The 11611-nt window shown below is 41.9% G+C and overlaps 1 pseudogene; it reads right to left on the reverse strand.

Moving 5' to 3' along the window:
• Window positions 1–1094: 1094 nt before the first annotated feature.
• Window positions 1095–2284, reverse strand: LOC114628697 (annotated as a pseudogene).
• Between the last annotated feature and the right edge of the window lie 9327 nt (window positions 2285–11611).

The raw sequence follows: 11611 nt of genomic DNA on the forward strand, positions 1-11611 counted from the left end.
CTATTTAGTTTATAAGTTTGGTAAACATCACAAAATCTAGCAAGATTTTAAGCATGTAAAAAAAGGTCAAATGTTAAACAGTACTGAGTATAGTTTTAGAACAATAGAAACAATGAGTGCACAGTTAAGATTCTGCAAGCTATCAGAGGAAGAGTGCCCAGCTTCTGAACATGGACCATACAACACATCTTCAAAGCAACAGCATAATGTATGTTTATGAAATCACAGCTAGGCAACAGAAAAGCACATTAATGATGAAGCTATCAACAGGTGTTCACTATGAGTGTGTTACACATAGAAATGCTATAACTCCTACCCTAAAATGCCATGTGTACAGAAGAAAGCCAAGGAGAAAAACATTGATACTTGTTGCTGAGGCGAACAATTATTGAGAATAATAATATTAATAATGGAGTAAAACTTTCTATATAGCAATTCCTGGACCACAATAATTTATTGATTCCACTGTGTATCTGAGAAGCTGAGACTTCATTGTTAGCAGTGTAAAATTTCTGACTTGTATCAACATTTGAGCATTTGCTAGTGTAGGCCGATGGTACAGGGATCTACAAACGGGGAAGGAAACCTCAGATTTCATAATAAGTTCCTGCTGAGCTTTGTTAAACCAAACAGCTAGACTCTTAGGCAGAATAAAATGACTGGTACAGAAGAAGTGGGTCCTCTCAGGTAATGATGGAAATTTCATCTTTGGAAGACTTCCTACGTGAAAAGATCTGGAACAGTGGGGGATGAGAGGATTGTGGAAATAAACTAACATCCTGACATTCAGTTATTGGTTCAGAAGTGTGACAATCCATTGTTATATCTTATTAAATGTTCTGGAATCAGCACTGGTTCCCCCCAAACTTAATTTGTAATATTTAGTCTTCATCAAAATATATCACTTTGTATTGTATGAACACAACTATACTTAGGTTAAAGAAAGCTGATTTGAAAAAAAAAAAGAAAGAAAGCAGATTTGTTCAATTTACTATTCTTTTTTTTTTGGTATGTTAGGTAGCAATTGAATTTCTTTTGACTTGTGCTTCTGTTTTGGGGTACTTTGAAGTATCCCAAGGTCACCTCACATCTTGTTACATCTTGTTGAAGCATTCCTTGGCATTGGTACAAACTGGGATTCCCTTTTTGCGTGTGCTGATCTGCATGACTTCATAATTGATGAGGGTCTCCTACAGGTCCTGGTGCTTTTGTTCCTTGAAGCATTTGGTATTAGCCCATGCATTTCCCACAAATTCTCTGCCTTCCAGAGTTTTAGACTTCAGCTGCTGTTCTCCTTCATTTCAATTCTTCTAGCACCTTTATTTTGGCTTCTCTCTGCTCTGGAGTTCCTCAACCAAAGAGTTTGGTAGTCACTCCCTTCGACAAGAGTGTTCTCACCTTCCCCAGTGGTTGGAAGCCAAGTCCTAAGCAGCCATCTCCAAGACACACTGCATAAGCTCATGCTTCCTGCTGCAGGCAGCCCGGGGTGCTTCTGTGAAAACAGATACTCCTTTCTCTGACCTGCATAGTGTTCTTCATCTCCCAAAACATCATCAGTAGAAGATGCATACATGTCCCTGTGATGCCCAGCTCTCTACAGTCCAGTGACCACTTTTTTCCTGATGGTGTTCCATTCACTAAAAACTGTCCCATAATTCCCATGTATTTTTATACATACCATAGAGTACATCTACTCAAAGGGGATGTGAGATCATGGACTGTAACTTAGTACTGTAGTGTGTCAGCTCAGTGAATCTGTCTGGGTTTTACTCTGAATGTTGCATTAAGTGCTTTTAACCTGGAGTCACCCTTCAGCTGAAATGCCATCTCATTCCATCTCCCTCTAGTTACAGTCCTGCATTAAAAACAAATAGAAGGTTTTGTCTCTACAAAGGGCCAGATGTGAAAAGACCCTCGAGAGAAGGTTCCTAATCTTCTCTGTCATCGTCTCTCCACCCATCTGGATGCATGCTGTCAGAGGAGACTTTATACCACAGGAACTCTGCTTGCTTTTCTGGAGGAGGTGGGACAACATGTGTGGGCAGCACAGTAAAGGGGAGCTTCTCAATAGCTGGAACTCACTGTTCTGCTGCCAGAGTACCTCTGTGAGAACCTACTGACTGTCACCATGTCAGCTGACCTAGTCTTGATGATGTAAGCACAAATGTTAATTTCATGTTCACGGCATTTCTTTCAAGTCCTCTGTTTTTGCTTCTGGAACACTGATTTCTATTTTCTTCAACCAAAAATCATTTCCTACCATCTTGTAGATCCCAGAGCCATTTTTCTGGTCTTCCCAGTCTCGTCATCTATCGGGTCTTCCAGCGCATTGCCCAGGGCTCCCAGCTGCTCCAGGGATGAAGGGTACATTTTGTCAAGGTCCGCTACGACCTGCATCCCACTTGTGTAGCTAGATTATGACTATTGTGTGGGTTCTTACTCCTTCTACACTTCTCTACCTTTTCCCACCCTCTCAACCCCCTAACACTAGATAGGAGAGAAAGAAGGGTAGAGGGGGTGAGGAAAGAGATCCCTGAATAAAGTCAGGGGTCACAAAAGGGGCAATGGTATCATTAGACCACTTTCTGTTGATTAGGGGCAAGTTTGACCTTTGCCATAAGGATATCCAATTTCTTCTTGTTGTTGTTTTTCTGTTGCACATAGCTATTTAGCGAACTGTGACCAACAACAACCAACAACCAACAACCCACCAACACCAACCAACCACTGGGATCCTAGCATTTATAAACCCTCTGAAAAGTCTTCAGAATTTTAAATGTTATGCAATTGTGGAAAGCATCTGCAGCTGGCCAAATCATGCACCTGCTAGAGATGAGGCAAATCATAGCAGCTGACTATGATCTGAAGGAGCCCCATGTCCCCAGACTTCGGATTAAAACAAAAGCACATTCCTATTTCTGTGGTTCGTTCTCTCTCTCTCTCTCTCTCTCTCTCTCTCTCTCTCTCTCTCTCTCTCTCTCCCTCCCTCCCTCCCTCCCTTTCTCAATAAAGTCAGGGGTCACAAAAGGGTCAATGGTATCATTAGACCACTTTCTGCTGATTAGGGGCAAGTTAGAAACCAAACCAAAACTCCAGAAACCAAAACTCCAGAATTCTCACTACATTTCCCCCCTTTTGTTTTAAGCCATAATTTTTGCCAAGCAATGGGAAATCATAAACAGAGACATTTTAAATGAAACAAGTATTTTTTTGTTCAGTGGCCAAGGTTTTCAGGAGAACTTTCCTGCTCAGTTCTTTATCAGTTTTGATGGTATCCACAGCTTTATAAACAAATCTGCATTCCCAAACTTTCATGGGCATCCATTCTGATTTTCATGGACTTCCATTATAGTATATAGTATATAGGCTGATTTCACTCCTTGGCTGAAACAGCTTGCATTTTTTTGATTAGGGGCCTCAAGCTAGGCCTCCAAGGCTGTTTCCTGACACTAAGAAATCACCTTAGATATCTCTCTTGAACCTATATTTGTTGGTCCAATGGCAACTCTTGCCACATGGACTGCACACTCCTAGAAACCTAGGTCTTCTTTCTGATGTAAATTTAGAAAAACCATTGCTCTTAGAGATACCTTGTTCACAATTTTGTTGCAAATGACCGTATTTTCCACAATTAAAGCACTGGGCATTTTGAGATCTGAGACCTCTATCTATAGCTTGACCTACAATATTAGCACGGAACCTATGAGAACCAATATCCATTGTATCCCTTATCCACTCTTCTATAGGTGCTGCTCACACCTTTAATGGTCTAGTATCTTTTGTATATTCAGTCTTCCCATTTTCATATGTCAAACAATACCTGTCTTGTGTCAGGGTCTGATCGAGCTTTGTTCACAGCTAAGACTAATATTTGATTAAAAAAAATCAGTGAGGACTTCTCTAGAACCTTGTAAAATCTCTGAAGGTCAGATAGACCTTTTGCTAGACTCTTCAACTTTGCCCCAAGCTCTTAAAACCACTAAACAACATTGCTCTGTAGCAGTGTCATCCAACTGAATCTGTTCTTGTACATCGGGGTACCACCTCTCACCCAGTAGCTGATCCTTTACTATATTCATTCCCCCCTTTCTCTATTTAGCTGTTCAATATTTAAGGCTTCTTCCCTCCACCATAAAAACCATTCCAACTAAGGACTGGCTTCTAGTACAGCTGTATCAATCCCATCCAGACGTGCAGAACAATTCTATTTTGAGAAGCCCGGTTACTTAGAATTTGTTTTCCATAGGCAAGTGCATCCCATATGAAATCATGGCTTCTTTAAAACAGCTCAGATCTGTCGTTTCTATAGGACATCATCCTATCTCATCATAACCTTGTTCCTTGTTGTTAGCAGGCATTTGCTGTATGGCTACTGGGGAGACTGATGGTGATTTTATACCCCTGGGCCTCCCTTCCTCCCCATCTGGCAGTGTGGATGGTTTGAGATTAACACTTTCTCTCAAAATGTCCTCATGCCTTTTCAGCTTTTGAACTGAGATAGGAAGAAGGAAAAGAAAAAAAGAAAGGAAGGAAGAAAAGAAGAAAGGAAGGAAGGAAGGAAGGAAGGAAGGAAGGAAGGAAGGAAGGAAGGAAAAACCCCTCTTGGAAAGAAGTTGGAGATATCCCAGAGGTAACAGCTGCAATAAACATTTTACAGGCCTCTTGATAAAAAAAAAAATCCACTCCTTTGTCCCCTGTCATTTCCTCTATGACATTTAAAATTAAATTTCCTATTCTGCCTAGATCAACATCAGGGCCACTATTTATGACTTGTCTTTTGCTATCTTGTGGGTTCTTCTTTCTTCTACTCTTTCTAACCCTTTCAGCCCCTAACCCTAGATTGAAGAGAGAAAAAGGTCAAGGTGAGAGGAAAGAGATTCCTGAATAAAGTCAGGGGTTGGAAAGGGGCAATGTTATCATTAGACTACTTCCTGCTGGTTAGGGCATAGTGTTCCCTGGGACAAGTTTGATTTCGCTGTCGGGATATCTAATTTCTTCTTGTTTCTTCTTTGCATACGACGACTTAACAAACCATGACCAACAACAACCAACAACCCACAACAACCAACCTCTGGGGCCCTAGCATTTATATGCGCTCTGAAAAAGTCCCCAGAACTCTAAATGTCACACAATTGCAGAAACTGCAGCTGGCAAAACCACACCCCTGCTAGAGTACTAGGCAAATCCTAGTCAGCTACCATGGACAATCTGAAGAGGCCCCATGTTCCCACAGCTGGGCTTAAAGCAGAAGTACATTCCTATTTCTTTGTTGTTTTTTTTTTTAAAGAAACAAAAATTTCAGAATTCTCACTATACTTTTGTTCTTAAATGTTCATTTCTTAGATTTGGGAAGTTTTCTGTTATAGTTTCACTGAATACATATTCTATGCCTTTAGATTTTATTTCAGATTTAGATTTTTCTTTTGATTCCTTGATATTCCAGAGTTCTTGGACATCGTGGTCATACTTGTCTTATTTTTTTTTTCTATTGACGTTTGAAATTTAAATTTTCCTCAGTCTTGTCTTCCATCCCTGATATTTTTTCTTTTGCTTGTTCAAGTCTATGTTGATATATTTTTCTGTTTTGTTTGTTTGTTTGTTTGTTTTTTGCTTCATTGAGTTTTCCTTTATGTTTCCTCCCTGTTTTTTTTTTTTTTGTTGTTGTTTTTGCTTCATTGAGTTTTCCTTTATGTTTCCTCCCTGTTTTTTTTTTCTTCAGGCTGTTACATTTTTCATCTGTTGTTGGTTACTTTACCTATGCTGGTGACCTTTTCCTCTATGTTGGCTTCTTCTCCCTTTTCTGCATTTAATTGATGTGTTAGTTTTTATCCTCTCTGAGGCTAACTGATAATTCTTAGCAATAACTTTTGAAGCCTTCGAGCAAGATTTTACTTTCTTCATTATTCTTGAGTTTAATAGGTGAGGAGTTCTGATACTTTTGAGGATCAGGCTGCGTTGCTTTTGGGGGATCATGTTGGATTGCTTTTTCTTGTTTATTGTGTTTTCCTGTTGCAAGTGTTGGTCTGGGTGTCTCTCCTAGTTTTGTTTGAGGAGCAGGAACATCTGAGTGAGTAGCATTTTCTGTTTCCAAAAACATATTTTATAATGCAATATATTCGGATTACAATTTCCCTCTCCCTAATCCTCCCAGTTTCTCCCTACCTCCCTTCCAATCTAAATCCACTCTCTTTCTGTTTACAAAACAACCGAACAGGTAAAAGGGACAAAGGAAAATACAAAATCCACCCATAGATGCACACACACACACACACACACACACACACACCTTTGCACACTCAGAAATCCCATTATAAAAAAACCAGAAGCCATAATATATATGCAAAGATCCTGTAGGCTAGAAAACAAACAAACAAACAGCATCTTGATTTAACATTATGAGACAAAGAACCTCTCGAACCTCCCAAGATGCCATGGAGTTCATTTTGTGTTGGGCATGGGGCCTACCCTTAAGTCCCCAGTGAGACTCCCTTGGAGACAAGTAACTTTTGATTGGCAAGTGGCTATCATTTGGAGACAGCTTCTGGGTTAGGGGTGGGGTCATGTGTCCACTTCTTTCAGCTCTGGGATCCTATGGTGCAGACATGTGCGGGCCCTGTGCATGCTTCCTCAGTCTCTGTGACTTCATATTTGTTCCAACCGTTTTGTATCTTGATGGCCTTGTTTTTGGTGTCCTCCATCCCCTCTGGCTCTTTCTGCCTCCTCTTTCACAGAGCTTCCTGAGCCCTGCATGTAAAGAAATGGCCTTGTTTTTGGTGTCCTCCATCCCCTCTGGCTCTTTCTGCCTCCTCTTCCACAGAGCTTCCTGAGCCCTGCATGTAAAGAAATGATATTGATCAGGACACCCAACACCAAGTTCTCAGCACACAAAAGATTGATTTACCCCAGAGGGACAGAGGACAGGGAATTAAGAGGCAAAGACAGGAGATAGAAGATGAGAGAGAAAGGGGAAGGAACAAGGGAGAAGGGGGAGAGATATTTGTCCTGGAGGGAAACAGGACAAAGGACTGATTCTGGATAGAGAGGAGATGGTCATGGCACATAGCAAAAATGGCTGTTTATAAAGGCAAAAGGGGAAAGCCTATGTTAGGATGAGGTGTTTAATTTTAATCGGGCATGTTACTTAGGTGAGCCAAAGGGGGCTTTTGATTGTTGGACTTCAGTACTTTGATAGCTGACCTTGGGAGTCAGCCTCAGGAGGAGGGAGAGGCCAAGGGAATGGACCTTGGTGGCTAGCTTTAGGAATGTAATCTGATGGATTTTAGCAAGGCAGAGGGAATGTGGAGAAGGGCAAGGCCTGCCGGAGCTATGCTGCCATGCTTCTCTGAGGGGGAGGGATTTGATGGAGACATCCCTTTTAGGGCTGAATGTTCTATATCTTTCAGGTGTGCTGTTAAATTACTAGTATGAGATCACTCCAATGTCTTTTTTGTAGGCACTTAGTGCTATGACTTGCCTCTTAGAACTTTCTTCATTGTGTCCAGTAAGTCTGGGTGTGTTATACCTTTATTTTTATTTAATTCTAGAAAGTTAAATTTTTTTCCCAGTCTCTCTCTTGACCCATTTTTTATTCAGCAGAGAGTTGTTTTCATGAGTTTGTAAGCTTCCTGTTCTTTCTGTTGTTGATAGCCAGCTTTAATCTGTGATGGTCTGACAGGATACAGGGAGTTATTTCAATTTTCTTATGCCTGTTGAGATTTGCTTTGTGTCTTAAGTATGTGGTCAGTTCTGGAGAAACGTCCGTGGGATTCTGAAAAGAATGTATCCTTTTGTATTTTGGGTAAATTATTCTATAAATATCTGTTAAGTCCATCTGGTTTATGATGTCAGTTAGTTCTCACATTCTGTTTAGTTTTTGTCTGGATAACCTGTCCGTTGGTGCGAATATGGTATTGAAGTTACCCATTGTCAGTATGTGAGGGTGGATGTGAGACCTAAGCTATAGCAGTATTTCTTCTTGTTTCCACTTGTAGCAGATTCAAAGTTACCTTTTGCTCTCTTCTCACTTAACTTTTTTCTTTTTTAAGGTGAGAAGTTGGAACTCAGAGAGGTAAATTTAGGGATGAGTAATAATAGAAACACAACGGAAAGATGATTGGCTCTTAGGGTGTGCCATAAGCCAGGTGCTGCTTTAAGGAGTCTACACTAACACATCATCTAATTCTCACAGGGACTCAAGAAGTGAGCGCCATCAGTACTTTCACAGGGATGCTGAATCACACCAAGGCAATGAAGCAACAGAGTGGCCCCAACTTCTGCCCGGCCTATTTTGTTATCCTAACTTTCACAAACAAGAAAAGCCCCAAAGCTTGAATAAAAGGTCACATAGGGGTCAAAGAAACCCATCCTCAGGAAGAATGACCCACTGATTTCTAGAAGCATAAAAGGAAAGGCTGGCATGTTTTGGAGCAGTGAGCTGGGAAAACCTCTTGGAGAGTAGGGAGAGAAGCTGACTAAGCCCTAGAGACTAGGTGAATGGAAAAGCCACCATGTTCTCTGACGATTAGGTCTCAGGTTTTCTGTCATCTCACCGTTGCTATATGGAAACATGAAGGACAGAATAGTGAATCCCAATGACTGTTTTCTGGAGACTTTGCTTATCCACAAGCAAAGTGTTTTCCCTATTTTAAAAATCGTTAGTGGAAGAGTTCTGGTTGAAGGTGACTCTCATGCTTCAACTCCAAATGATAAATTTCACTTCATTATTTTCCGTTCAGTTGATGGATGAGAATCACCAAGTCTCATGTGGCTTCCTTCATAATTTTGATAGTTTTCCTAAAGGCAAAACATTTCCTTCATGTATAATTTTGTCAGAATCAGCGTGTATGAATATGAATAGCTTCTTATTCTAATGAAATCATTAGAATACATAGATTTCTAATAACCTGATTTAATAATGCGGGTTGAATTAACTTAACTGGAACTTCCTTCTTAGCCTCATTACCCTCTCTGGATAATCCAGCATCAGTTATTTCTCGGGGGATTTTCAGAAAACTCTAGTCAATAGCAGCTTGGAAGTGATAAGAATTTCCATTTTCAACACAGAGCTTAGGGTACGAGGTTAATTTAATAAATAGAAGAGACTAACATTATCTGTGAAGGGCTGTACCAGGCACATTAGGATGGCATGCATGACTGGACTGGGCTCAAGATTAGTGGACCAGTGCTGCTCGTCATCCGGCTCCCAGTGTTTCCTCTCCTACTCATGGTGATTTAAAGTCACCACGGAACTTGTGAAGTAATAAGATCTCAGGGTCTGTCGGGATGAGTGCTCTCCTTTCAGTTATTTTTTCTCTTTCTATTTAATATAAACTTTTCCCTCTCATAATATATTCTGATTATCCTCCTTCAAGGCTCCCCCCCCTTCCCAATCTGGACCGACTTCCTGTCTATCTCTCATTAGGAAAAGAAACAAGCATCTAAGGGATGATAATAGAATATAATAAGATAAAATAAAAACTGGCACATTGGGACCGGGCAAAACAAACAAGGAAAAGAGCCCAAGAGAAGACACAAGAATCAGAGACTCTCAGGAATCCCATAAAAACATTGACTCAGAAGCCATGGTATATATGCAGAGGATTACGGGCAGACCCATTCAGGTACTGAGCCTACTGCCTCAGTGCCTGTGAGTTCATATATGCTTTGTTTGTATTGATTTTGTTTAATTGATATATTGGCCTTGTTTTTTTTTTAAAGTGTCCATCCCCCTGGCTCTTACCTTCTTTCTTCCTTCTCTTTCACGGGATTCTCTGAGCCCTGAGGGGATGGATTTGATGGAGACGTCCCTTTTAGGGTTGAGTATTCTAAGGTCTCTCGCTCTCTACATGTCTGACTGAGGCTCTTTGTATTTGTTCCTACTGGCTGCAGGAGGAAGCAGGAGGAAGCGTCTCTGATGATGGCTGAGCAAGGCAGCAATCTATGAGTATACAGTGCCATTAGGAGTTACTTTATTGCTACATTTCTTTTGAGAACAGTAGCAGTCGGTTTCCCCCTAGGTCTCTGGCTTATCTAATCTCAAGTTCACGGTCATCCGAACAATGTCAGATATGGTGGGTTCCATCTCAAAGAGGTTACTCCTACGAGGTTTGTGCCAGCATCAGCCTGGCATACCGTGGGGGCGGGACTGCATTGTAGACCAGAGGATTTGTGGCTAGGTTAGTGTTTATGTTTCTCTTCTTAGAGCCTACAGAGTATATGCCTGTACTAAAGACTGGAACGTAGGGGTGAAGGATCTATGTAGACACCAGTTCAACTTCTTTGTGGTCAATGAGTTGTGTAGGTGTTGTCTTCAGCATTTGGGCCTTGACAACAAGACTGGGTTGTTTGAGGATTCCCATGGGACTCCTTTGGGCAAAAACTTAATTAGACATAATCCAATCCTGAAACTCGTGCAGTGTGAAATATTAAAAAAAAAAAAAAGCACCCACGCTACTGCTGGCAAGGCACTGGCAGACTGGTGGGCCTGTTTTCAGCCCAGCAGACCCTCTGTCTCAGAGCTCTAAAATCCCTCCACCCAGCTTGCTAAGTCCCCATGGCGAGCCACTGCCACCCCAGCCCCATGCTTCCAAATTCCCGTGGCTGGCTGGAGTGCCCTGCCACAGTACCTTTTCTCTTGAACTCAGTTGAGTTGCCCTGTGAAGGAGAACACCACACAAACTTTGTTTAGAATCAAAAGGCAACACAATCGTTGGGCCCAGCAACTAGCATCCTAATGTTGTAAGCTATTTTAAGTTACAAATGCTCTGGTGGCAGATCTTGGTGGATCTGCCATCTGAACAGGGGCGGGGAGGTGTGGGGGTGAGGGGTGTTCTGCTACCTACATTTCTTTTTTCTTTTAATTTTTTATTGGATATTTTATTTACATTTCAGATGTAATCCTCTTTCCCCATCACCCCCCCCAGGAACCCCCCCTACTCCATCCCCCCTCCTCCTGCTTCTATGAGGATATGCCCCCCCTCCCACTCCCACCTCCCCACCCACGATTTCCCCCACACTGAGGCATCCAGCCTTCACTGGACCAAGGACTTCCTCACCCACCTATGCCTGACACTGTCATCCTCCCCTACATATACATCTGGGGCCATGGGTCCCTCCCTATGTGCTCCCAGGCTGGTGGTTTAGACCCTGGGAGTTCTGGTTGGTTGTTATTGTTGTTCTCCCCAGGGGACTGCAAACCCTTTCAGCTCCTTCAGTCTTCTCTCTCACTCCTTCATTGGCAACCCCACGATTAGCTCAATGGTTAGCTGTGAGCATCCACCTCTGTACATGTCAGGCTCTGGCAGACCTCTAAGGAGACAGCTATGTCAGGCTCCTGTCAGCATGCACTTCCTGACATCCACATCAGTGTCTACCTTTGGTGACTGCACTAGGGATGGATATGCAGGTGGAACAGTCTCTGGATGGCCCCTCCTTCAGTTTCTGTCCCACGCTTTGTCTTCATATTTGCTCCCATGAGTATTTTGTTACTCCTTCTAAGAAGGACCAAAGCACCCACACTTTGGTCTTCCTTGTTCATGAGCTTCATGTGGTCTGTGAGTTGTATCTTGGATATTGTGAGCTACATTTCTGTCTCCATCATCTCCGGTTCACC

This window comes from Grammomys surdaster, unplaced genomic scaffold (genome assembly GCF_004785775.1).
Source record: "Grammomys surdaster isolate TR1022 unplaced genomic scaffold, NIH_TR_1.0 271, whole genome shotgun sequence".
Classification (NCBI taxonomy): domain Eukaryota; kingdom Metazoa; phylum Chordata; class Mammalia; order Rodentia; family Muridae; genus Grammomys; species Grammomys surdaster.